Consider the following 25837-nt stretch of genomic DNA (forward strand, 5'->3'; position numbering starts at 1 on the left):
TTACAAACAGCGCATAGTGCTCCTGTCATATAGAAGTCATTTGATTAGTGTTTTTGCTGTAGATTTTTTACAAACAGCAGTGCTCCTGTCGTATAGAATTATCTGTCACAGACATTCTTTTCAGCTTGTAGAGCTCTAAGGATCTTGACACAAGACCAACTGTATCAGCAAGAACGTCATTGCAAGTAAAGCTTTTGTGACCTACTTTTTCTACAATGCACAGTGAAGCACACTGCCTTTTTTTCCCCCCCCATTTTGCTCCTGTAATCCATGCCATGTTCAATCATGTTCCAGCATTTCCGTGATCACATCATCTCTGCTGCACGTGCTCAGCCAGTTGAGGAATCGGAGGTTCAGATATGGAGTGTTTCTCTGCACTTTAAATAGAGCCAAAATACCACAGCGATGTGAGTAATGTGTGTTTACACACGCTGCGTGCCTTTCGCTCTTCGCTCTCCTCCGCGTGCATGCAAAGTATCAGGCAGGTAATTGATTTTACAAGCTTCATTAACTACAATTTGTGTATCAGACAGGCTGGGGGAAAAAAAGAGTTGTTGATTACCAGGATTTTTTTGCTTTGGCAAAATTACTTTTAATATGTGATGTTGATTACTTGTAATGTTGACTCTCAGTAAATTTGTGTATTTGCGTGCACGTTGATAAATACGAGAATGAATGCGCTGCGTGGTATCCAAACAAAAACATGCTTTGCATACATAATGTGCACAGCATCGCACTCGCTTCCTCGCAACTAATCTTTTTTTTTTTTCATTCGGCTTCGTTGCATTTTAAGATGTAATCTTAGAAATCAAGTATATTTGACACATTTGTAGTACCGTATTTTTCGGAGTATAAGTCGCTCCGGAGTATAAGTCGCACCGGCCGAAAATGCCTAATAAAGAAGGGAAAAAACATATATAAGTCGCATTTTTGGGGGAAATTTATTTGATAAAACCTAACACCAAGAAAAGACATTTGAAAGGCAATTTAAAATAAATAAAGAATAGTGAACAACAGGCTGAATAAGTGTACGTTATATGAGGCATAAATAACCAACTGAGAACGTGCCTGGTATGTTAACGCAGTGGTTCTCAATCTTTTTTCAGTGATGTACCCCCTGTGAATTTTTTTTAAATTCAAGTACCCCCTAATCAGAGCAAAGCATTTTTGGTTGAAAAAAAGAGATAGAGAAGTAAAATACAGCACTATGTCATCAGTTTCTGATTTATTAAATTGTATAACAGTGCAAAATATTGCTCATTTGTAGTGGTCTTTCTTGAACTATTTGGAAAAAAAGATAGGTTTTTATTAGGGATGTCCGATAATGTGTTTTTGCCGATATCCGATATTCCGATATTGACCACACCCTTAAATACCGATACCGATATCAACCGATACCGATATACACAGTCGTGGAATTAACACATTATTATGCCTAATTTGGACAACCAGGTATGGTGAAGTTAAGGTCCTTCTTTTAAAATAATAATACAATAAAATAAGATAAGTAAGTTAAAAACATTTTCTTGAATAAAAAAGAAAGTAAATCAATATAAAAACAGTTACATAGAAACTAGTAATTAATGAAAATGAGTAAAATGAACTGTTAAAGGTTAGTACTATTAGTGGACCAGCAGCACGCACAATCATGTGTGCTTACGGACTGTATCCCTTGCAGACTGTATTGATATCGGGATGGTTTCCTGCTGACCCCACTGTGGACTGGACTCTTACTGTTATGCTGGATCCACTATGGACTGGACTCTCACAATATTATGTTAGACCCACTCGACATCCATTGCATTCGGTCTCCCTAGAGGGGGGGGGTTACCCACATATGCGGTCCTCTCCAAGGTTTCTCATAGTCATTCACATCGACGTCCCACTGGGGTGAGTTTTTCCTTGCCCTTATGTGGGCTATACCGAGGATGTCGTTGTGGCTTGTGCAGCCCTTTGAGACACTTGTGATTTAGGGCTATATAAATAAACATTGATTGATTGATTGATATATATTGATATATAATGTACGAACCAGAATATTAATAACAGAAAAAAACAACCCTTTTGTGTGAATGCGTGTGAATGAGTGTAAATGAGGGGGGAGGTTTTTAGGGTTGGTGCACTAATTGTAAGTGTATCTTGTGTTGTTTTTGTTGATTTAATAAAAAAATAAAAATAAAATAAATAAATGAAAAACGATACCGATAAAAAAAAAAACTGATATTATCGGACATCTCTAGTTTGTATTTATATTTATGAAGGATTTTTAAATTGTTGCTATTTTTAGAATATTTGAAAAAAAACTCACGTACCCCTTGGCATACCTTCAAGTACCCCCAGGGGTACACGTACCCCCATTTGAGAACCACTGTGTTAACGTAACATATAATGGTAAGAGTCATTCAAATAACTATAACATATAGAACATGCTATACGTTTACCAAACAATCTGTCACTTCTAATCGCTAAATCCGATGACATCTTTTACGTCTAGTCTCTTACGTGAATGAGCTAAATAATATTATTTGATATTTTACGGTAATGTGTTAATAATTTCACACATAAGTCGCTCCTGAGTATAAGTCGCACCCCCGGCCAAACTATGAAAAAAACTGCGACTTATAGTCCGAAAAATACGGCAAATAATAATTTTTTGGACCAATTAGACATAACGGGTGGTTGATAATAACTCCATTTAAAACAGGGGTGTCAAATGTACGGCCCGAGTGATGTTTTTACAAAGAGACAAAGCCACCAAAATAGGAGCGCAAGACAAGAACTAAAACACTACACACAGGAAAACAGCAAAAAACTCCAAATAAGTCAAGTACACCTACTTTGAGACAAGAGCTATAGTAATGCGTGCTCGGTTATGGTTTAAAGTCATATCCAACAATTGCGACAACGACTTTTTACTGTCAACTGAGTTTATTTTTTTAATTATTTCTGCTGGTAGTGTGCCTCCGCATTTTTTCAACACAAAAAATGTGCCTTGGCTCAAAAAAGGTTGGAAAAACACTGATATAGAAGATCTTTGACTATCATTTTTGCAGTTGTTTCTTAAAAACGGCGGTATTCATGTCAGAGAACTGTTTCCCTTAAAAACAACAAAGCGCTCCTGTCATGGAGAATATTTGACTAGTGTTTTTGCAGTAGGGCATTAGAAAAAGCAAGGCGCTCCTGTCATATAGAGGATCTTTGACTATCAGCTGTTTCATAAAAAACAGCAGTATTGATGTCAGAGGATGGTTTCATTTGACTGGTGTTTTTAGGCGACAGTTTCTTAAAAACAGCTCCTGTCATAGATGATCTTTGACTACTGTTGTTGCAGTAGGTCATTAAAACCAGCAGAGAACTCATATTAACCATAGAGATAGTCTGTTTGGCTTTTTTTGCATCGAGGATCTTTGACTAGTATTTTTTGCAAGAGGTCATTATAAAAAGCAATTTCCTCCTGTCATTTAGAGGATCTTTGACTAGTGTTTTTGCAGGAGATCATTATAAAAAGCAAGTTACTCCTATTGTGTAGAGGATCTTTGACTATCAGTTATTTTCTTAAAAACAGCAGTATTACTGTCAGATGATGGTTTGATTTGAGAAGTATTTTGTTTGGCGATAGTTCCTTAGAAACAGAAAAGTACTTATGTCCTATATAGGATCTCTGCGTTGTTGTAGTAAGTCGGTAAAAAACAGTGCAGTATAGCATTCCTGTTATAGAGAGGATCTTTGACTGGTGTAGTCACAGTAGGTCCTTACAAACAGTATCACCCTCCTGTCAGATAGGGGATCTTTGACAAGCATTTTAGCAGTACGTCCTCACCAACAGCAGTTTATATAAATACATAATTATGTCATATAAAGTATCTTTGACTATTGGTTTTGCAGTAGATCATTAAAAACAGCCGAGCGCTCCTGTTATACAGAGGATCTTTGACTGCTGTATTGCAGTTGAGCCTTTAAAAACAGTATTGTGGTCCCCTGATATAGAGGATCTTTGACTATTGTCGCAGTAGTTCTGTGCAAGCAGCATAGCGCTCTTGTCATATAGAGGACCTTTGACTAGTTGTTTCCTAAAAACAGCAGTATTACTGTTTAATTTGACCAGTGTTTTTGACAGTAGTTCCTTAAAAACAGCAACATTTTGATATGCTTTTTCTTCTGGACCAGGGGTCGGCAACCCGCGGCTCCGGAGCCGCATGCGGCTCTTTGATCACTCTGATGTGGCTCAGCTGCATACTTGCCGACCACCCCGATTTTCCCGGGAGACTTCCGGATTTCAGTGCCTCTCGCAGAAAACTCCCGGGATTAATATTCTCCGATTTTCATCCTTACAATATTAATAAGGGCGTGCTATGATGATACACCATTTAACGCCCTCTACAATCTGTATTGACAGTGTGCCAGCCCCGCCTTTTGTTATATGCATCTCCTGCTTGCACACGTGAGTGACAGCAAGGCACACTTGGTCAACAGCCACACAGGTTACACTGACGGTGGCCATGTAAAACATCTTTAACACTCTTACTAATAATGCGCCACACTTTGAACCAAAACCAAACAAGAATGACAAACACATTTCGGGAGAACATCTGCACCTTAACACAACATAAACACAACAGAACAAATACCCAAAATCCCATGCAGCCCTGACTCTTCCGGGCTACATTATACACCCCTGCTACCACAAAACTCCGCCCCCACCCCAACCCTGCTCCCTCACACATCAACCCCCCCCCCCCCCCCCCCCCCCCCCTTCTGTGCGTCGGTTGAGGTGGGCGGGGTTTGGTAGCGGGAGTGTATAATGTAGCCCGGAAGAGTTAGGGCTGCATGGGATTCTGGGTATTTGTTCTGTTGTGTTTATGCAGATGTTCTCCCGAAATGTGTTTGTCATTCTTGTTTGGTGTGGGTTCACAGTGTGGCGCATTATTAGTAAGAGTGTTAAAGTTTTTTATACCGCCACCGTCAGTGTAACCTGTGTGGTTGTTGACCAAGTATGCCTCGCTGTCACTTATGTGAGCAAGCAGAAGGCCCATACTACGTGTGGTCGGGCTGGCACGCTGGTTGTAGTGGCCCCTAAATGCTGTACTATCACGGCACATTCGAGACAATAGTTACCCCGAAATTCGTAGTCTGCCGGAAAAAGCAGGAGGGTTGACAAGTATGACGCTGTCAAGCGCCATTCATATAAAACTCGCGGGCCGCAGTAACAATACATTTTCATATTAAGGTGTGGGCCGCGTGTCTGAGACCCTTGGTTTATACATAGCACAAAGCAAAAAAAAAACTTTGTATGCAGTGATATTTCATTTTAAATTTCAAAAGATTTTTGTGGCTCCCATTGTTTTCTTTAATTTGTGAAACTGGTCAAAATGGCTCTTTGACTGGTAAAGGTTGCCAACCCCTGTTCTAGACTATCCCCAAAAGGGATAAGCGGTAGAAAATGGATGGATGCAATTTTTTTTTGTGTGTGTTTTTTTACAGATAAAATTTGACACATTTTGAACGTGTTCCATGCTGTAATTATTACGCAGTTGGAGGTTGCTCATTCAACTTTTTGATTCCACCCCATGTATTTCTTCCAAAGTGGCCCCTTGAACTACAAGGTGGTCCTTGGCTGATGTTTGCAAAAGCATTAGTGCTTCCACAAGCGCACCTGCTGGTTTTCTACTTCTGCACTTCAACACAAAAATGTCTCCAAGATCGAAGGTGACATGCTTTTTTTCCCCCCTTTTTCTTTTTGTGTGTGGTGAACAAATGGCAGCTGAATACATTGATTTACTCTTTGTAAGCTCCCCCATAATTACACTTTACATGTGTTTTTTTTAAAGGGTTGTTGCAGTCTTTTCTACAAACCCCGTTTCCATATGAGTTGGGAAATTGTGTTAGATGTAAATATAAACGGAATACAATGATTTGCAAATCCTTTTCAACCCATATTCAATTGAATGCACTACAAAGACAAGATATTTGATGTTCAAACTCATAAACTTTTTTTTTTGCAAATAATAATTAACTTAGAATTTCATGGCTGCAACATGTGGCAAAGTAGTTGGGAAAGGGCATGTTCACCACTGTGTTACATGGCCTTTCCTTTTAACAACACTCAGTAAACGTTTGGGAACTGAGGAGACACATTTTTGAAGCTTCTCAGGTGGAATTCTTTCCCATTCTTGCTTGATGTACAGCTTAAGTTGTTCAACAGTCCGGGGGTCTCTGTTGTGGTATTTTAGGCTTCATAATGCGCCACACATTTTCAATGGGAGACAGGTCTGGACTCAGTCTAGTACCCGCAGTCTTTTACTATGAAGCCACGTTGATGTAACACGTGGCTTGGCATTGTCTTGCTGAAATAAGCAGGGGCGTCCATGGTAACGTTGCTTGGATAGCAACATATGTTGCTTCAAAACCTGTATGTACCTTTCAGCATTAAGTTACCCATGTCTTGGGCACTAATGCACCCCCATACCATCACAGATGCTGGCTATTCAACTTTGCGCCTATAACAATCCGGATGGTTCTTTTCCTCTTTGGTCCGGAGGACACGACCTCTACAGTTTCCAAAAACAATTTGAAATGTGGACTCGTCAGACCACAGAACACTTTTCCACTTTGTATCAGTCCATCTTAAATGAGCTCAGGCCCAGCGAAGCCGACGGCGTTTATGGGTGTTGTTGATAAACGGTTTTCGCCTTGCATAGGAGAGTTTTAACTTGCACTTACAGATGTAGCGACCAACTGTAGTTACTGACAGTGGGTTTCTGAAGTGTTCCTGACCCCTTTTGTGGTGATATCCTTTACACACTGATGTTGCTTGTTGATGCAGTAAAGCCTGAGGGATCAAAGGTCACGGGCTTAGCCGCTTACGTGCAGTGATTTCTCCAGATTCTCTGAACCCTTTGATGATATTACGGACCGTAGATGGTGAAATCCCTAAATTCCTCGCAATAGCTGGTTGAGAAAGGTTTTTCTTAAACTATTCAACAATTTGCTCACGCATTTGTTGACAAAGTGGTGACCCTCGCCCCATCCTTGTTTGTGAATGACTGAGCATTTCATGGAATCTACTTTTATACCCAATCATGGCACCCACCTGTTCCCAATTTGCCTGTTCACCTGTGGGATGTTCCTAATAAGTGTTTGATGAGCATTCCTCAACTTTATCAGTATTTATTGCCACCTTTCCCAACTTCTTTGTCACGTATTGCTGGCATCAAATTCTAAAGTTAATGATTGGAAAAAAAAAAAGTTGATCAGTTTGAACATCAAATATGTTGTCTTTGTAGCATATTCAACTGAATATGGGTTGCAAATGATTTGCAAATCATTGTATTCCGTTTATATTTACATCTAACACAATTTCCCAACTCATATGGAAACGGGGTTTGTATTTCACGAGAAATGCTTTTCTGGTCTTCATTCTGCCCAATATTAATGACCTATTTCTGTTATGCTTTGGTACTCTCAAGCCCAATTTGCTCGCTCATGAGCCCGCTTGCTGGCATAATGTTCTTTTCTCCTCCTCTTATAAATAATACAACCTCCCTCGCTGTCCCTCTGGCTTCACTTTGTACAGCATGACACATGCAGACATGAGAAAACTGCTGCTTTTTAATGAGGGACAATGCAAGAATTCCAGGTCACTTTCATTGTGCGTCTTGTATTTGTGCCTCATCTGCATAAAACATACTTTATTTGCACAAAACTTTATTGTGCACAAGGCAAGCCAGCACTTTCAATAATGATAAATTAATAACATGAATTGTACGAGCACTCATGTCACACGGAGGATATTTGACCAGCTTCTATTGCAGTAGGTCCTTAAAAACAACAAAACACTACTGTCATATTGAGGATCTTTGAATACTGTTCTTGTAGTTTATTTTTGCCAGATTGATTTTTTGCAATGGATCTATAAGACACATGAATGTTTGACTATAGCGTTTTTTTTGTCAGATTTAAATGTATTATTGTGTTGCAACTAATAGAATTTCTAAAAAAAAACAACTAAAAAAACATCAGTGCATACTTGCCAACCCTCCCGGATTTTCCGGGAGACTCCCGAAATTCAGCGCCTCTTCCGAAAACCTCCCGGGACAAATTTTCTCCCGAAAATCTCCCGAAATTCAGGCGGAGCTGGAGGCCACGCCCCCTCCAGCTCCATGCGGACCTGAGTGACGTGTTGACAGCCTGTTCACACGTCCGCTTTCCCACAATATAAACAGCTAATGATCAAGGGCGAGTTCTTGGTTTCTTATGTGGGTTTATTGTTAGGCAGTTTCATTAACGTCCTCCCAGCGCGGTAACAACACACAACAACAGCAGTCAAGTTTTCGTCTGCCGTAAACAGCAATGTTGTGACACTTTTAAACAGGACAATACTGCCATCTACTGTACATGCATATGTGACCCACCCATAATGTGTCACAATTTTGTGTTGATTTATTTATTTTATTTTGTGGTTTGAATTCGTTTTTGGAGCTGTCATTACACATTTATCAGTATTCACATTGGTCAGTAGGGGGCAGTAGGGCGTTTCTTCCCAATTGAATGCTATCACCTGCAGACCGGAAGTGTCTTGTCATTCTGATGAGCGCGACCAGTCTGTGAACAATTGAAACGTCCTGTGTGCTTTTTCCTCCTGTATAACAGGTTAGTTTTGGTGAATCAACTCACTGAATAATATCCATGTGATCTTTATAAGTTTAAGTACACATTCTGATGGTGGAGCCTAACTCTAAAGTGTTTGTGAGTTGTAGTTTGTATTTGTGAATGAATCCAGTGCACAGCTGCAGTAATCAATACAAAAAGGCGACGTGAGTGCTCAATGTTTATATAGGAACTTCTGATCCTAATTCAAACTCCCAAGTTAGAGCTCCCGTTTTCTTATTGATTTTATAATGTATATTTTTATAATGTGTGTGTTCTGAAATAGTGACAGGATGGACAATTCAACCCTTAACTCAACAATGAGTAGATGAGTGTTATGTGTGTGTATATGTGTAAATAAATGAACACTGAAATTCAAGTATTTATTTTATTTATTTATTTATATATATACTGTATATATATATATATATATATATATATATATATATATATATATATATATATATATATATATAGCTAGAATTCACTGAAAGTCAAGTATTTCTTATATATATATATATATATATATATATATATATATATATATATATCTTAAGCACGCCCCCAACCACGCTCCCCGCCCCACCCCCGACCACGCCCCCCACCCCCCACCTCCCGTAATCGGAGGTCTCAAGGTTGGCTAGTATGCATCAGTGTTCCAGTCATATAGAGGATCGTTGACCAGCTTTTATTGCAGTAGGTCCTTAAAACAACAGAACACTACTGTCATATTGAGGATCTTTGAATACTGTTCTTGTAGTTTATATTTGCAAGATATATATTTTTTTGCAATGAATCCATAAGGAACATGAATGTTTGACTATAGCTTTTTTGTCAGATTTAATTTTGGTATTGTGTTTCAACTAATAGAATTGCTAAAAAAAAACATCAGTATTCCAGTCATATAGACAATCTTTGACTAGCTTTTTTGCAGTAGGTCCTTAGCGTATTGTGGCCGCAATACAAATGGTACTGTGTGTACCATTTGTGAGTCTTGGACTATATACTAAGTTTGTAAACAATAACAAAATAATAACATTGACCATCATTGCTATGCCGATGACACCCAAATCTATGTAGCGCTATCACCAAATGACTATCGCCCCGTAGATCTTCTGTGCCAGTACATTGAGCAAGTCAAACACTGGATGTGCCAAAATTTCCTACAACTAAATGAAGATAAAAGTGAGATAATTGTTTTTGGTGCTAAAGTCATCCAACACCTTCAATCACTGTCCCTGAAAACCTCAAATAAAGCCAGAAATCTTGGGGTTATTTTAGATTCTGATTTACATTTCGACAGTCACATCAAATCAGTAACAAAATCAGCCTACTATCACCTCAAAAATGTAACAAGACTTAGAGGGCTCATGTCAGCTCAAGACTTACAAAAACTTGTACATGCCTTTATTACCAGTAGGCTAGACAATTGTAATGGTCTCCTTGCAGGTCTTCCCAAAAAAACTGTCAGGCAGCTACAGCTTGTTCAGAACGCTGCTGCTAGAGTTCTAACAAAGACCAAAAAATGTGAGCACATTACACCAATTCTTAATTCATTACATTGGCTCCCTGTACATCAGAGAATTGATTTCAGAATCCTCCTGCTCACATATAAATCACTACATGGTCTAGGGCCAAAGTATATCACTGATATGCTCCCACTATATAAGCCCTCTAGATCACTAAGATCTTCTGAGGCCCTGTTAGCGGTTCCCAGAGTAAACTCAAATCATGGGAGAGCATCATTCAGTCACTATGCAACAAATAACTGGATTAAACTTCCTGAAGATGTCAGACGTTCCCCAACTCTGACTACTTTTAACATACTTATATGTTCACCTTAGCTTTCAGCTAAATCTTTGAACTTTTAACGTCCGCACTGTTTTTATTTTTATTGTCTGCATTTTAATTTTGCTTTTATTTTCTTTCATTTCACTTTGTTGTACCACATGTTGTGCTGTGAAGCACTTTGAGTCTGCCGTGTGTATGAAAAGTGCTATACAAATAAAGTTGCCTTGCCTAAAAACAACAGAGCACTTCTGTCATTTGACTACTATTCTTGCCGGAGGTCTTTAAACACGGCAATGTTGCTGTCGTATACAGGATCTTTGACGAGTGTGTTTTTGGGAGTATGTCCTTAAAAATATATCATATAGTTGCTTTTTGACTGATTTTTTTTATTTTGTATAAATCCCTTAGAAAGATAAATGTTTGACTACAGTTTTATTGTTGGCTATGTTTTTGTTTTTTTATTAGTAAAACTGCTGAAAAAAACAGCAATGTTCCAGTCATATAGAAAACATTAAGTAGTTTGTTTTGCATGATTTTTTTTTTTTCAAACAGCAAAGCCCTCCTGTCATATAGTGGATGTACTTGTTGTTGTAATAAATCACTAAAAGACAGGGGAGCACACCTAAAAGTGAATATTTTACTAGCTTTTGGTTATATTGTATTTCTTCTTTAACAAATATAACTACTAAAAATAACAGCAGCGTTCTTGTCAGAAGAGGATTGTGTTTTTACAGTACAGTAGTTCCTTAAAAACAGCAGAACACTCCTCCGTCATTTAGTGGATCTCTGACTAGGATGGGTTTTTTTTTTGCAATTATTCCTAAAAAAAACAGGACAGCACTCCTCTGTCATATTGTGGATGTTTGACTCGTGTTTTTACAGTCGGCGCTAGGGCTGGGCAATAAACAACCGTAATATGTCAAGTATGCGGCAAAAGCGTTGCTACAAAAAGTAGCATTACTGCTAATTTGTAGCATCATTTGAAAAGTCACCCGCTAGAGAATGAAGAGTGCTTGAAACTCCTCATGTCAACATCTCCGGCCGGTGCCCCACCCACAAAATGCCCAAGCAACCTGCACATCAACACCATTTCCAGATCAACACGGTATAAAAAAAATAGTCAACAACAGAAGGAGATAACGTCCGCAGGAGCCTACCACATAGCGAAGGACATACACTATTTGATTTCCTATTAAGCAGCTCGTTTTTATTTGACAGTTATTGAAATATATTGTGTGACATCATGCACGAAAGTGCACTTTATTTGTTTTAAACTATTGTAGTGGCGTTCTGTACAAAAAGTGCACTTTAATTTAGTGTTTTGATATGTCATCTTCGTGACATCATGCACAAAAGTGCACTAACAGCTTGTTTCTCCCTCTCTGCATGAAAGTTTAAAATGAGTATATATTAATGCAATATGAACAAGAATGTTTTAATGTAGACACATAGAATCATCATACTGGTGTGATTATATGCATTAAATGTTCATTCAAGGCTAAAGCAAAATATCGAGATATATATCGTGTATCGTGACATGGCCTAAAAATATCGAGATATTAATAAAAGGCTATATCGCCCAGCCCTATTTGGTTGCATAGTTTTGTTGTCCTGTGGTTGACGTTTTGCATGAAGCAAGAAGAATAACTAAAAATGAGTGCTGCAGAGAGCAAATAAATTGTGGATAAAACGGGAAAAGTTACCCTGACAGTATGGCAGATTTTTAAAACGCACCGTAGTCAGACCAAGCTGTGCTTTTTCCCACTACTTTTTAAGGGTTAATCACCTGAGCAAAAATGTGTATTTTAAGATAGTCAACACTCTAATGCTGTCTGTTGGCTAAAATAGACCGACGCCCCATTCGTCACCTTTCATGTGTCAGGTGAACCGCGATGAATGGGGCCTTATGATTCCCCCTCCTACTGTATATCTGCATACAGTATATTTCACCCTGAACACAATATCTTTGCTGGGTTAGTTTCCTATATTTTCAGTTTCACATTAGTGACTGTACAGTTATTTTTTGTATTTGATTTATTTATTTTTTTACCCAGCCCAAAGTTTCTGGGTCACCATGCCACCTGCATTCTCACATCCTAGAGGTCAACGTACTTTTTTCATACCGAGGATATTTGACAAGCAAAAACATTTAACATTTGAATATTTTCAACTCTTATTTGTAGTAAAAAGTGTTTGGTTTTTTTTTAACCTAATTTTGTGTGACTTTAGAATGGTGAGGCATATTTTTCTGACAATGTTGGTCCATGCAATTTCTCTAGCTGGAGCCTATCCCAGCTGACTCAGTGTTGTGATAAAGTACATTGTGCACTGTTGGCACAAAAAGGAAGTCCAAGTTATCCGTCAATGAGATCAAAACAAAGCCTAAAATACACTACCTGACATTTTTCCCTTACTAGCTTTTTTTTTTTTTTTTTTTTTTTTACAGCTCCTCTCCTCCGCTTTAGCCGTGCAGGTTAATAGTTTTCTCATTTTTGCCGCCCCCCCCCCCCCACCATCTTGCGCATGTGGTGATTTAGCTTAAAATGATTATAAATTCCAATGGTAATTTCCTCCGAGGCTTGCGGGGTGAAAACGCACTGGATGCGGCCGGTCGCTAATATTTATATGCAAGGTTATTAAAATAGCCAAACAAATTAAGCAGACGTCACTCTGGATTATGCAAACGCGGGAAAAATGCCGCCGCGGGCCTTCTCATGGATGCATTTGAATGCCGCTTGACGAGTACAGTACGCGCATGTGGAAAACGGTTGACCTTTTTGACTCTCCGTGTGCTGAGCTAAGCCAGTAGCGGCATCAGGTCGTACACGCGCACCACAACAAGATGCATTGTGGGATCTCTGTCTGCTGGCGAATGTGAGTTGATGATTGTTACTCCAGTGTAACTGACTGTACAGTAATTGGCCAGTGTAATACTGTACTGCATACTTCATTATTAATGCAACTTTGAGTTTTTTGTGTGTGTAAGAGGGAGATATGTCGACATCCCCAAAATGGATTAACTCGCTGGAATAAAAAAGACAATATAACATCTATAAACGTGGACGCATGTGAAAAAGTGCAATATATTTATCTGTACAGTAATCTATTTATTTATATATATTTATTTATTTTATATATATATTTATATATATTTATTTATTTATTTATATATGCACCTTATTGCTTTTTTATCCTGCACTGTGCTGTAAAGTTCAAATTTGAATGACAATAAAAAGGAAGTCTAAGTCTAAGTCTAAGTCTAAATTAGCATCACTCTTTTGTCTGCATGCATTACACACAAAAAAGATGCTAACCATGTTATAAAATGAATATTTTCATAACTGGAGCATAAACAAATTTGAATCTTCGAAATATCATTTGTAATACTATTATTATCTGGACATGATATACCATCCACTGAGTCACTTCTACACTCCCTTAATCCAAAGTAGTAGTGTCTGAGGCTGAGCCAATCAGTGACCATGTTACTAAACCCATCCATCCATTTATTTTCTACCGATTGTCCCTTTTGGGGTCATGTGCTCTAAATGAAAATAAATCACAAAATACCATATCTGTCTGGTGGTCAAATTGAACTCAGCTTATGTGTCATAAAAAGAACTTGGGAGTGACCAGCAACTTAAATTCCCTGGGAGGAACATCTGGTCGGAATGCAACAGTCTCATCTAATGGTCAATAGTACCGTATTTTTCGGACCATAGGATTAAAGCGGATCAGCGGGTCTATTCAGGTCTTTTTTCGTACAAAATGCGCACCGGATTATAGGGCGCATGGAAGGGGTCATATGATTTTTTTTTCTAAATGTAAAACACTATCTTGTGGTCTACATCAGTGTTTTTCAACCTTTTTGGAGCCAAGGCACATTTTTTGGTTTGAAAAAATCCGGAGGCACACCATCAGCAGAAATCATTAAAAAACGAAACTCGGTTGACAGTAAAATGTCGTTGTCGCAATTGTTGGATATGACTTTATATAATATAGCTCTTGTCTCAAAGTAGGTGTACTGTCACGACCTGTAACATCACGCCGTGACTTATTTGGAGTTTTTTGCTGTTTTCCTGAGTGTAGTGTTTTAGTTCTTGTCTTGTGCTCCTATTTTGGTGGCTTTTTCTCTTTTTTTGGTATTTTCCTGTAGCAGTTTCATGTCTTCCTTTGAGCGATATTTCCCGCATCTACTTTGTTTTAGCAATCAAGAATATTTTAGTTGTTTTTATCCTTCTTTGTAGGGCCATTGTTGATTGTCTTGTCATGTTCGGATGTACATTGTGGACGCCGTCTTTGCTCCACAGTAAGTCTTTGCTGTCGTCCAGAATTCTGTTTTTGTTTACTTTGTAGCCAGTTTAGTTTTAGTTTCGTTCTGCATAGCCTTCCCTAAGCTTCAATGCCCTTTTTTAGGGGCCCTCACCTTTTGTTTATTTTTGGTTTTTACCTGCACGCTGCCTCCCGCTGTTTCCGACATCTACAAAGCAATTAGCTACTGGCTGCCACCTACTGATATGGAAGAGTATTACACGGTTACTTTGTTGAGTTCTAGACAGCACCGACACTCAACAACAACACATAATTTGCAGACTATAATTACTGATTTGCAAAAAATATTTTGAACCAAAATAGGTGAAATTAGATAATCTCCCACGGCACACCAGACTGTATCTCACGGCACAGGCACAGTGGTTGAAAAACACTGGTCTATATAACATGTAATGGTGGTTCTTTGGTCAAAATGTTGCATAGATTATATTTTACAGATAATCTTCAAGACGCTTTCTGAGCGTCTCTTCGAGATGCTACGTTTTGTCGGCGGTCTTATTTACGTGGCTCACCTTCGACAGCGTCTTCTCCCCGTCATCTTTGTTGTAGCGGTGTAGCGTGCAAGGACGGGAGTGGAAGAAGTATCAAAAGATGGAGCGAACTGTTTTAATGACATTCAGACTTTACTTCAATCAATAACGGAGCAGCATCTTCCCATCTGTGGCTCAATAATGCAACAGCAACGCCGGAAATATGTCCCGTGAAAAACCGTCCGACCGGAACCCTCTAATAACTGAAGCTCCTTGGGTGAATTATGTAAACCCACTACAGTTTTTAGCGCTTTGATAGCTAGTCTACTGACAGATATAAGTTAGAACTTTACACTACTTTATATTAGAAGTGGCAACAGTGGAGGATGAATGTCCCATAACAAGAAGATAGAGGACAAGAAGAAGCTTATGACTACGGTGTCGGCACGGACTACAATGGGGGACGCGCGCACATTTTCGGGACTTATGCAGATCCCAAATACACATCAGCAGGTACCAGAAGGTAAGAAAAGTTGGTTTTGCATAATATTGCGAAACAAAACGCCAGATAATATGTCTGCTAATACGTGCCATTTTGCGGTCCTTATATACACACCATAATAATACTCGACAATCCATCAAGCGGTGCGGCTTCATTGCTTACCGAAGTCGTACTAAAAACATTTTGACAGATTATTGAGCGCCGTGTGTAATGTTCTATATTCTCAATGGAATATTTAAAGTTTTGGTGTTCTTTACTGGCGTCATCTTGCAGTTGACACTTATCATTACACCATGTACCAAATAAAATTGCTTCGAGGTCGGTAAGCACAACCAGAAGTATGCCGTACATCAGGCACACCGGGTTATAAGGCCCACTGTCGATTTTTGAGAAAATGAAAGGATTTTAAGTGCGCCTTATAGTGCGAAAAATACGGTACTATAGTATTGATATTTTGTAGTTCATTCAGATATTTCTATGCTTGAAAATACTTAATTCAGGTTAAAAATACATAGGATATGTTTAATACAAATGTTATATTTTTTTACAACCACAATATAGCAATGCGGCAAGGGACAACTGTATCTGATTTGAAGTAGATATCGCAACTTATAACACTCATTGAGATGAATGTGAAGAATGATTCTCTTGTTCGGTGCTCATAAAATTACTTTCCCCCTAAATTATCAAACTAAATGCCAATTCAAAAAAATTATTTGAGGATGTTTTAAAAAAAATAAAAATAATCCGTATTGGTACCGGCGATACTGGCTCTGTATTTACTTGGTATCGGATCAACACCAACATTCACAGTATCACCCAGCCCTACCCTGATGCATGTGCCGAAAACTATATAATCGAGATATTTGTGTTTATTATTTACATCATCACATTGACAAGTTGGTAAGAACTTTTTTGGTCAAAAGTAGACTTGCTAATATAGATAATATTTATTATTTTAGTTAGTTAGCGCCCTGCATGGCAGCTTCTGCCATCAGTATTCCACAATTGTGTTGTTCTTAATGTGCGATGACAATACAAGCCTATTATATTCTATTCTGTACAAAAAATATGTTGTTTTGCAATTGTTTGTATTTTTTTTTTTTTTTTTTACTTTTTATCAATTCTACACGATCACAACAACATTCCTGGTGTTCAGGCACATTTTTGATAGTACACAAATGTTTTTGACTGTATATAATAGTAGAACAAATGTATTTAATTTATAATATAAATATATATATATATATATATATATATATATATATATATATATACAGGTAAAAGCCAGTAAATTAGAATATTTCGAAAAACTTGATTTATTTCAGTAATTGCATTCAAAAGGTGTAACTTGTACATTATATTTATTCATTGCACACAGACTGATGCATTCAAATGTTTATTTCATTTAATTTTGATGATTTGAAGTGGCAACAAATGAAAATCCAAAATTCCGTGTGTCACAAAATTAGAATATTACTTAAGGCTAATACAAAAAAGGGATTTTTAGAAATGTTGGCCAACTGAAAAGTATGAAAATGAAAAATATGAGCATGTACAATACTCAATACTTGGTTGGAGCTCCTTTTGCCTCAATTACTGCGTTAATGCGGCGTGGCATGGAGTCGATGACTTTCTGGCACTGCTCAGGTGTTATGAGAGCCCAGGTTGCTCTGATAGTGGCCTTCAACTCGTCTGCGTTTTTGGGTCTGGCATTCTGCAGACTTCCTTTTCACAATACCCCACAGATTTTCTATGGGGCTAAGGTCAGGGGAGTTGGCGGGCCAATTTAGAACAGAAATACCATGGTCTGTAAACCAGGCACGGGTAGATTTTGCGCTGTGTGCAGGCGCCAAGTCCTGTTGGAACTTGAAATTTCCATCTCCATAGAGCAGGTCATCAGCAGGAAGCATGAAGTGCTCTAAAACTTGCTGGTAGACGGCTGCGTTGACCCTGGATCTCAGGAAACAGAGTGGACCGACACCAGCAGATGACATGGCACCCCAAACCATCACTGATGGTGGAAACTTTACACTAGACTTCAGGCAACGTGGATCCTGTGCCTCTCCTGTCTTCCTCCGGACTCTGGGACCTCGATTTCCAAAGGAAATGCAAAATTTGCTTTCGTCAGAAAACATGACTTTGGACCACTCAGCAGCAGTCCAGCTCTTTTTTTCCTTAGCCCAGGTGAGACGCTTTTCGCGCTGTTTCTTGGTCAACAGTGGCTTGACACGAGGTATGCGGCAGTTGAAACCCATGTCTTTCAAGCGTCTCTTGGTGGTGGATCTTGAAGCACTGACTCCAGCAGCTGTCCACTCCTTCTGAATCTCCCCCACATTTTTGAATGGTTTTTTTTTCACAATCTTGACCAGGGCGCGGTGATCCCTATCGCTTGTACACTTTTTCTGACCACAGTTTTTCCTTCCCTTTGCCTCTCCATTAATGTGTTTGGACACAGAGCTCTGAGAACAGTCAGCCTCTTCAGCAATAACCTTTTGTGTCTTTCCCTCCTTGTGCAATGTGTCGATGGTTGCCTTTTGGACAGCTGTCAAATCTGAAGTCTTCCCCATGTTTGTGTAGGCTTCAGAACTGGACTGAGAGACCATTTAAAGCCCTTTGCAGGTGTTTTGAGTTAATCAGCTGATTAGTTTGTGGCACCAGGTGTCTTCAAAATTTAACCCTTACACAATATTCTAATTTTGTGACACACGGAATTTTGGATTTTCATTTGTTGCCACTTCAAATCATCAAAATTAAATGAAATAAACATTTGAATGCATCAGTCTGTGTGCAATGAATAAATATAATGTACAAGTTACACCTTTTGAATGCAATTACTGAAATAAATCACGTTTTTCAAAATATTCTAATTTACTGGCTTTTACTTGTATATATATATATATATATATATATATATATATATATATATATATATATATATATATATATATATTTATATATATATAAATGTCTCTGCCAAAATGTAAAAAAAAAAATGTGTGTTGTTGTACTGTGCAGGTTTGAAATAAATAATTCAATTCAAATAATTATAGTAATTATGGATTATTATAAAATAATAATAATAATGATAATAAAATAATAAACTAATTTGTTGTTATTAGCTATTTTAAATTAGCCTACTAAATGCCTGCTAGTATTAGCGGTTTAGCATGTGTGTCAATGCTCCACAAAACATCTTGTATAAGCCATTACTCTTTACATGTAACTTTGTCATTAAATTCTAAAACATTTTAAATATTAAAGCTGTTATTGTAGCTCATTGTTACTTTATTACTGACCTTAGATGTAGAATGTTGTCTTCAACGACAGGATTTATTCTTCTTCTTCTGTCGTTGCGTTATATTACTCTATACCGCCTGCGTGACCAGCCCCCTCCTATGGTGGACTTGCGGTATTGCAATAACATCACAACAACAATTAGACATTTGGCGCATTTTAAACAGAATACATAAATTAAATTAAATAGTGGGGTATCTGCTTTTAACAACTCACTTTACATATCACATTTTTTTTTTTTTTTACTTATTGTGGCTTTTCATGAGCCTTACTGTCCATCATTTCAGAAGAGTAACCAAGCATGCTTTTTAATAGCATTTCTCTATGAATGTAACTGACCTTTCTTGGGAAGTTATTATACGCAAAAAAGGCGAAAGGTATATTCCATTATTGTCAAACACTTATTTATATTTATGAGCTCCATCTTGGCTATATTTCTCTATTTCTTCTTCTTTCTTTTTTTTTACAGCTTTCCCAATTTTCCTAATTGTGTCACGGCGCCACACAGCATCCCCGTTTATTGGTCTCGTGAACATGAGCCGGGGTCGCTGTTAGGTCACAGCCAATTTATCTTCACAACACACTGCATTGTGGAGATGAGGGGAGGGAGTGCAAGTATGAAAAGCATATTTACATTGATTGTCTAGTTTGGCTGCATGGAAGAAGATTGCACATAACGACAAAGGAATGGCGTCGTTCTCCTGACACGATGTCATCGTCTCTACTGTGTGTACCATTTGTGACTTGGACTATATACTAAGTTTGTAAACAATAACAAAAAAATGTTGTTGATAAAAAAAATATCGATCTAGCCACTGTAGTATCGACTTTACTTGATATTTGTTTACATTCAAGAGCTCTAGTTTGCAGTTAGCATATTTTCCTACCATGAGTAGTGTAGCATGTTTAGCTATTCCTTGTCCTCCAGTGATAATAGTACATGTAAGGAAAATAGTTTATTTGCTGCGATGGAGGCGAGGGTTGCTAAGTTTGCACTGTGGAGGGACGTTAGCCACCAGCAAGAATGCTACAGTGCATTGAGTGTTGCGTTTGTTTGTTTGTCGTTGACAAATTTGCGATACACAGAATGTGTCATCAACATGCATTATCGGGATATAACGACAGTATTTAAAGCTCTATCGTCGGGCAGATTTATATATCATTTATACAGTCTGTATCGCTACCCAAGTTAGTATCAAAAGGAAAACATTTTGTAAGAAAACAATATTCCAGTCAAAGATCCTCTACTTTACAGTAGTGCTCCTTTGTTTTTGTTTTTTAGAATCTACAGCAAAAATACGAGTCAAAGATCCTTTCTTAAACAGGAGCGCTCAGCTTTTTTTTAGGAACCTACTGCAGAAAAAAAATGATAGTCAAAGATCCTCTACATTACAGGAAAGCTCCTTTGTTTTTTTAGAACCTACAGCAAAAATACTAGTCAAGAGATCCTTTATTGAACAGGAGCGCTCAGCTATTTTTTTAGGAACCTACTGCAGAAAAAAAATTATAGTCAAAGATCCTCCATATTACAGGAGTGCTCCTTTGTTTTTGTTTTTTTAGGATCTTTAGCAAAAATACAAATCAAAAAGCCTTTATTGAACAGGAGCGCTCAGCTTTTTTAGAAACCTACTGCAGAAAAAACCTTTGTTTTTTCGAATCTACAGCAAAAGTACTAGTCAAAGATCCTTTATTGAACAGGAGCGTTCAGTTTTTTTTAGAAACCTACTGCAGAAAAAGTGCTCGTCATAGCTCCTTTGTTTTTTTTTTAGAATCTTCAGCAAAAATATTAGTCAAAGATCCTTTATTAAACAGGAGCTCTCAGCTTTTTTTAGGAACCTACTGCAGAAAAAATGCTTGTCAAAGATCCTTTATATTAAAAGAGTGCTCTTTTGTTTTTTTTAGAATCTACAGCAAAAATATTAGTCAAAGATCCTTTATTGAACGGGAGCGCTCAGCTTTTATTTTAGGAACCTACTGCAGAAAAAATGCTTGTCAAAGATTCTCTATATTAAAGGAATGCTCCTTTGTTTTTTAGAATCTACAGTAAAAATACTAGTCAAAGATCCTTTATATTAAAAGAGTGCTCGTTTTTTTTTTTTTAGAATCTACAGCAAAAATATTAGTCAAAGATCCTTTATTGAACAGGAGCGCCCAGCTTTTTTAGGAACCTACTGCAGAAAAAAATGCTTGTCAAAGATTCTCTATATTAAAAAAATGCTCCTTTGTTTTTTAGAATCTACAGTAAAAATACTAGTCAAAGATCCTTTATATTAAAAGAGTGCTCATTTGTTTTTTTTAGAATCTACAGCAAAAATATTAGTCAAAGATCCTTTATTGAACAGGAGCGCCCAGCTTTTTTAGGAACCTACTGCAGAAAAAATGCCAGTCAAAGATCCTCTACATTAAAGAAGTACTTCTTTGTAATTTTTAGAATCTACTGAAAAAATACAAGTCAAATATTTTTTATTGAACAGGAGCTCTCAGCTTTTTTTTGGGGAACCTACTGCAGAAAAAATGCTTGTCAAATATCCTCTATATTATAGGAGTGCTCCTTTGTTTTTTCAGAATCTACAGTAAAAATACTAATCAAAGATCCTTTGTTGAACAGGAGCGCTCAGCTTTTTTTTTTAGGAACCTACTGCAGAAAGAATGCTCGTCAAAGATCCTCTATATCAAAGGAGTGCTGCTTTATTTTTTAGAATCTACAGCAAAACATATTTGTCAAAAATCTTTTATTGAACAGGTGCGCTCAGCTTTTTTTTTAAGGAACCTACTGCAGAAAAAAAATTATAGTCAAAGATCCTCTATATTACAGGAGTGCTCCTTTGTTTTTGTTTTTTTAGAATCTACAGCAAAAATACAAGTCAAAGAGCCTCTATTGAACAGGAGCGCTCAGCTTTTTTAGAAACCTATTGCAGATAAAAATGCTCGTCAAAGATCCTCTATATTAAAGGAGTGCTCCTTTGTTTTTTTCGAATCTACAGCAAAAGTACTAGTCAAAGATCCTTTATTGAACAGGAGCGCTCAGTTTTTTTTTTTAGGAACGTACTGCAGAAAGAAAATTATAGTAAAGATCCTCTATATAACAGGAGTGCTCCTTTTTTTTTGTTTTTTTAGAATCTACAGCAAAAATACGAGTCAAAGATCCTTTATTGAACGGGAGCGCTCAGCTTTTTTTTTTAGGAACGTACTGCAGAAAGAAAATTATAGTCAAAGATCCTCTATATTACAGGAGTGCTCCTTTGTTTTTTTTGTTTTTTTAGAATCAACAGCAAAAATACGAGCCAAAGAGCCTTTATTGAACAGGAGCGCTCAGCTTTTTTTTACGAACCTACTGCAGAGAAAAATTCTCATCAAAGATCATCTATATTGCAGGAGTGCTCCTTTGTTTTTTTTTAGAATCTCCAGCAAAAATACAAGTCAAAGAGCCTTTATTGAACAGGAGCGCTCAGCTTTTTTTTTTTTTTTTAGAAAAACCTACTGCAGAACAAAATGATCATCACAGATCCTCTATATTAAAGGAGTGCTCCTTTGTTTTTTCGAATCTACAGCAAAAATACTAGTCAAAGATCCTTTATTGAACAGGAGTGCTCAGTTTTTTTTAGAAACCGACTGCAGAAAAAATGCTCGTCAAAGATCCTCTATATTAAAGGAGTGCTCATTTGTTTTTTAGAATCTACAGCAAAAATACTAATCAAAGATCCTTTATTGAACAGGAGCGCTCAGCTTTTTAGTCATGGTTCATCATGGTTCCCAAATGTTGGTGGTGTGTGTGAAAGCATCGATGTGAACTTTGATGACTTTATGACGTCTGTGTTGAGTGAACTGTGAAGTGCTCCATGCTGGGTTTGCCACTACCAGAAGAAATGAACCATTTTGCATTTTTGCACCGAAGTGTAGTTGTAGCGGGGGGTGTATATTGTAGCGTCCCGGAAGAGTTATGTGCTGCAAGGGGTTCTGGGTATTTGTTCTGTTGTGTTTATGTTGTGTTACGGTGCGGATGTTCTCCCGAAATGTGTTTGTCATTCTTGTTTGGTGTAGGTTCACAGTGTGGCGCATATTTGTAACAGTGTTAAAGTTGTTTATACGGCCACCCTCAGTGTGACCTGTATGACTGGTGATCAAATATGCATTGCATTCACTTGTGTGTGTGAAAAGCCGTAGGTATTACGTGATTGGACCGGCATGCAAAGGCAGTGCCTTTAAGGTTTATTGGCGCTCTGTACTTCTCCCTACGCGTTTTAAAAAATCATAAATTTTACTTTTTGAAACTGATCATTACCAAACCGATACCGATATTTTACGATATTACATTTTAAAGCATTTATCGGCCGATAATATCGGCAGCCAGATATTATCGGACATCGTTAGGGTTAGGGTTAGGGTTAGGGTTAGGGTTAGGGTTAGGGTTAGGGTTAGGGTTAGGGTTAGGGGTTAGGGTTAGGGTTAGGGTTAGGGGTTAGGTTTAGGGTTAGGGTTAGGGTTAGGGGTTAGGGTTAGGGTTAGGGTTAGGGGTTAGGGATAGGGTTAGGGTTAGGGGTTAGGGTTAGGGTTAGGGTTAGTGTCTCCCTACGCGTTTTAAAAAATCATAAATTTTACTTTTTGAAACTGATCATTACCGAACCGATACCGATATTTTACGATATTACATTTTAAAGCATTTATCGGCCGATAATATCGGCAGCCAGATATTATCGGACATCGTTAGGGTTAGGGTTAGGGTTAGGGTTAGGGGTTAGGGTTAGGGTTAGGGTTAGGGTTAGGGGTTAGGTTTAGGGTTAGGGTTAGGGTTAGGGTTAGGGGTTAGGGTTAGGGTTAGGGTTAGGGGTTAGGGTTAGGGTTAGGGTTAGGGTTAGGGGTTAGGGTTAGGGTTAGGGTTAGTGTCTCCCTACGCGTTTTAAAAAATCATAAATTTTACTTTTTGAAACTGATCATTACCGAACCGATACCGATATTTTACGATATTACATTTTAAAGCATTTATCGGCCGATAATATCGGCAGCCAGATATTATCGGACATCGTTAGGGTTAGGGTTAGGGTTAGGATTAGGGTTAGGGTTAGGGTTAGGGTTAGGGTTAGGGGTTAGGGTTAGGGTTAGGGTTAGGGGTTAGGTTTAGGGTTAGGGTTAGGGTTAGGGTTAGGGTTAGGGTTAGGGTTAGGGTTAGGGTTAGGGTTAGGGTTAGGGGTTAGGGTTAGGGTTAGGGTTAGTGTCTCCCTACGCGTTTTAAAAAATCATAAATTTTACTTTTTGAAACTGATCATTACCGAACCGATACCGATATTTTACGATATTACATTTTAAAGCATTTATCGGCCGATAATATCGGCAGCCAGATATTATCGGACATCGTTAGGGTTAGGGTTAGGGTTAGGGTTAGGATTAGGGTTAGGGTTAGGGTTAGGGTTAGGGTTAGGGTTAGGGTTAGGGTTAGGGGTTAGGTTTAGGGTTAGGGTTAGGGTTAGGGTTAGGGTTAGGGGTTAGGGTTAGGGTTAGGGTTAGGGTTAGGGGTTAGGGTTAGGGTTAGTGTCTCCCTACGCGTTTTAAAAAATCATAAATTTTACTTTTTGAAACTGATCATTACCGAACCGATACCGATGTTTTACGATATTACATTTTAAAGCATTTATCGGCCGATAATATCGGCAGCCAGATATTATCGGACATCTCGAGAAACATTGAACTTTGTAATGGATTTTAATGGGTGTAATTATGCCTTTTTTTTTGTTTTTATGGTGCATGGACATTTTTTTATAATAATATACACAAATAGTGTTATATTGTGTTATGTGTGACCATGACAATGGCATTTTTTTTGCACCATGACTAGGGAAGGTTGTTTGCATTGGGTCATATTAGTTACGGTTATGGTTATGGGTTATACTTGTATAGCGCTCTTCTACCTTTAAGGTACTCAAAGCACTTTGACACTATTTCCACATTCACCCATTCACACACACATTCACACACTGATGGCGGGAGCTGCCATGCAAGGCCCTAACCACGACCCATCAGGAGCAAGGGTGAAGTGTCTTGCTCAAGGACACAACGGACGTGGCAAGGTTGGTAGAAAGGTAAGGATTGAACCAGGAACCCTCAGGTTGCTGGCACGGCCACTCTCCGTACGGCCCCAGTAAAATGCTGCCTGTCCTGTATAAATGAGCTAAACCTCTCACGTTGGCCACAAGGTGGCAGCAAAGAAACATCATACATCATAACATTTGACAACCAAACAATTACACAAAGCGACTCAGTAAAGAATCTGGGTATTATCTTCGACCCAACTCTCTCGTTTGAATCACACATTAAGAGTGTTACTAAAACGGCCTTCTTTCATCTCCGTAATATCGCTAAAATTCGTTCTATTTTATCCACTAGCGACGCTGAGATCATTATTCATGCGTTCGTTACGTCTCGTCTCGACTACTGTAACGTATTATTTTCGGGTCTCCCTATGTCTAGCATTAAAAGATTACAGTTGGTACAAAATGCGGCTGCTAGACTTTTGACAAGAACAAGAAAGTTTGATCATATTAGGCCTATACTGGCTCACCTGCACTGGCTTCCTGTGCACTTAAGATGTGACTTTAAGGTTTTACTACTTACGTATAAAATACTACACGGTCTAGCTCCGTCCTATCTTGTCGATTGCATTGTACCATATGTCCCGGCAAGAAATCTGCGTTCAAAGAACTCCGGCTTATTAGTGATTCCCAGAGCCCAAAAAAAGTCTGCGGGCTATAGAGCGTTTTCTATTGGGGCTCCAGTACTATGGAATGCCCTCCCGGTAACAATTAGA

General features: G+C 38.2%; 1 long non-coding RNA gene across 1 annotated transcript in view; it reads left to right on the forward strand.

Moving 5' to 3' along the window:
* The first annotated feature begins 303 nt into the window (after positions 1-303).
* The window catches only part of LOC133608365 (uncharacterized), a 69777-nt gene continuing 44243 nt past the window's right edge, over positions 304-25837 (forward strand). Inside the window, exon 1 of the long non-coding RNA XR_009815584.2 lies at positions 304-407. This is a non-coding gene — a long non-coding RNA (uncharacterized lncRNA). The remainder of the gene's footprint in view (positions 408-25837) is intronic.

The sequence above is a fragment of the Nerophis lumbriciformis genome, linkage group LG06, assembly GCF_033978685.3.
Source record: "Nerophis lumbriciformis linkage group LG06, RoL_Nlum_v2.1, whole genome shotgun sequence".
In the NCBI taxonomy this organism is placed as follows: Eukaryota; Metazoa; Chordata; class Actinopteri; order Syngnathiformes; family Syngnathidae; genus Nerophis; species Nerophis lumbriciformis.